The sequence below is a fragment of the Propithecus coquereli genome, unplaced genomic scaffold (genome assembly GCF_000956105.1).
Source record: "Propithecus coquereli isolate 6110/MARCELLA unplaced genomic scaffold, Pcoq_1.0 Scaffold7, whole genome shotgun sequence".
Taxonomy (NCBI): Eukaryota; Metazoa; Chordata; class Mammalia; order Primates; family Indriidae; genus Propithecus; species Propithecus coquereli.
In genome coordinates this window covers 18,849,097-18,851,869 of record NW_012153062.1, presented here as the reverse complement: position 1 = coordinate 18,851,869, position 2,773 = coordinate 18,849,097, and positions in this window count along the sequence as shown.

The following is a 2,773-nucleotide window of genomic DNA, read 5'->3' as shown; positions in this document are numbered from 1 at the left end:
CATATAGCCATGGTACATTTGTCAAAACAAAGAATTTAATATTAATAGATTACTATTAACAGTGAATTTCACCAGTTTTTATAAGAATGTCATTTTTCTGATAGAGGATCCCATTCAGGATAGCACATCATATTTGCTTGTCCTGGCTCCTTAGTCTCCTCTGGATCTGTGACAATTCCTCTGTCTTTGCTTTTAAACAACCATAACTGCTTTGAAGGGAACTAGTCAGTTGGGATGTAGAGTACCCCTGAAGTTTGATTTGTCTGACATTTTTCTTATGCTTAGATTGGAGTTATGGGTTTTGGAGAATACCACAGAGGTGAAGTGGACTTCTCATTACATCATATCAGAGATTACATGATATAAACATCACATATCCCTGGGGATGTTAACCTTGATGAAATTAATGTCCGCCAGGTATTTCCACTGTAAAGTAACTTTCTCTTTCCACACTTTATTCTTTGAAAGTGAGTTACTCCTCTATCTCACGCTCAAAGAGAGGAGAATCAAGATCTGTCTTCTGGAGGGAGGAGTGTCTATGTAGATTATTTGGAATTCTTCTGTAAGGAAGATTGTCCCCATTTTATTTTGTAAACTGAGATACAACAATAATGCTATTGTATGTAATTTAAATTTTATTTCATGATTCTCATTTTTTGGTTTTAAACCTAACTGGCTCATCCTCAATGCTTTGTTTGAGAACCCAGAGTGAATGTTTGGGAATAAAGGAAATAGTTTATATTGTTTTTAAAATTTGTTTTCATATGTGCTCTAATAGAATCAAACACCAGAACAACCCTTTTATTTCTTCAGGAGGAAATCATGGTAGGAAGAAGTTTCATGTCTCTTGGTGGACCTAGAAAATGGTCAATTTTAATCTTAATAAGTTGAATGAAGAATATCAGTATACTTTATTTAAGATACATATCTACTGACTAAGAAATAGAGATATGACAGCTAAAAATAATATTTTTAGATGCAACCAAACACAACTGTTTCTTTTTGCATGCAGACAGATGGAATATAATGAATCAAAATTGCAACTATATTCCACAATCAGGGAACATATTTTCTAAAAGCCTCAGCATCAAGGGATTTGAGTTTATGCTTTGGAAAGACCAAATAGCCTATTCATTGTGACCTCAATGGGCAACAAGGGACATCTAGTGACCATAGATTTGGCACGCATATTGGTCTATGGCCATTAAGTGCCTTATAAATGAGTAACGAAACTTTAAAATCAATATAGAATTTTATGGGAAGTCAATGAAGAGATTTTCAAATAAAGGGTAATATGTTCAAACAGATGACTACCCATAAGGATATGGCTGGCTATGTTCATCAGAGAATGTGTTTTGGAAAGAACATGGCTCAACTATCTCATAAGTAGAAAGTCTGCATGATCTCAACTTTATAAAATGTATTTCTAATATCACATAGAATACATCATATCATAAGAAAAGTTTCTCATGACAAGATAATGGATTAGGAAATATTTTGTAAGTGGCAAAATTCTTACAAATGTTAGTAATGATTATTGGAGTTATTGCATAATAATTCTCAATTTACTGCATCAGTTTAATGACAATTTGTGCATAATAACTCTGACAGCACTGAACTATGATTTCATCTGTAAGTGAAATATTTGTCTTTGAAATATTTCCCATTTTTTCCTCCCTCTTTAATAAGTTCTGTTTAGATGACACTATCATTTTCCAACAATTAAATTATTCTTGGCTCCATGTACAGTTCAGCAGGGACATGCCTGTTCACCTGCGGCCTATATTGTGTTTTTGACGAGAAGTGACGCATTAATAGCAAAGTAGGAGGTCCTTGCACTGAAATTTCCTCTTAACCCACCAAAATATGCATAACCTCAACTTTAAAAAGAAAGAAGAGACCTAAAAGAGACATAAAGAGATTGACTTCACCTTTTATGGATTCTATTTGTGAGTTTCTCATAGCATTTGCTGTTTTCCATTGTCATGGCCACCCTGGTTTAGACATCACCGGCACTCCCTGCTTCCCTGTGTGTGACTGCTCCCACTTGATCCCTTTCTCTGCAATGTGGTTGCTGCAAATCTGTTCTCTAAATCTCTGCAAGATTTGTCCTTCTGAAATGTAATCTGGTCAGCTACCACTTCTTCTTAAAATCCTCTCATATTTTCCTATATCTCTCAAAATAAAATTATCTTGGCTATGAAGTCCCTCATGATCTGGACTTTGCTCACACCTCCATGCTCCCCTGATCCAGCCTGTGCTTGTAATGATCTGCTTCCACTTTTCAGTTTTCAGATCTCAGTTCCTTAATCCTCTGCCTTACTGTCCTTTGTGCATGTTGCTCCTTCAATCAAGAACATTCTTATCCAGTCTTTTGTTAAGGCTTTCCTATACCTGAAAATGTTTTGAGTGCCTGGTAGGTGTCGCAATAGTCATTCTGTGCAGATCTCATTATTGCACCTTTGTGCCCTTTTCTACCTGTCCTCTCATCTATTTTCTCCACCAGACTGAAAACTGTTTTATCACAGACTACGCTGTTAATCATATTCCCAATATGTAGTACAGTGGGCAATGTACTGTTGATGTTCATTGAATATTTGCTAAATACATGTCGAAGCTATGTTTGCCAGTATGTTACCATTCAAATCATGTACTTCTGTTAAATAGATACGCATTTGAAAAAGAAAACATTTCCAACTATTCTCAGATTGTATATATTACTTCAATTTAATAAGCTATTAAGATTTATAAAATCAAAAACTATACTGTCTAT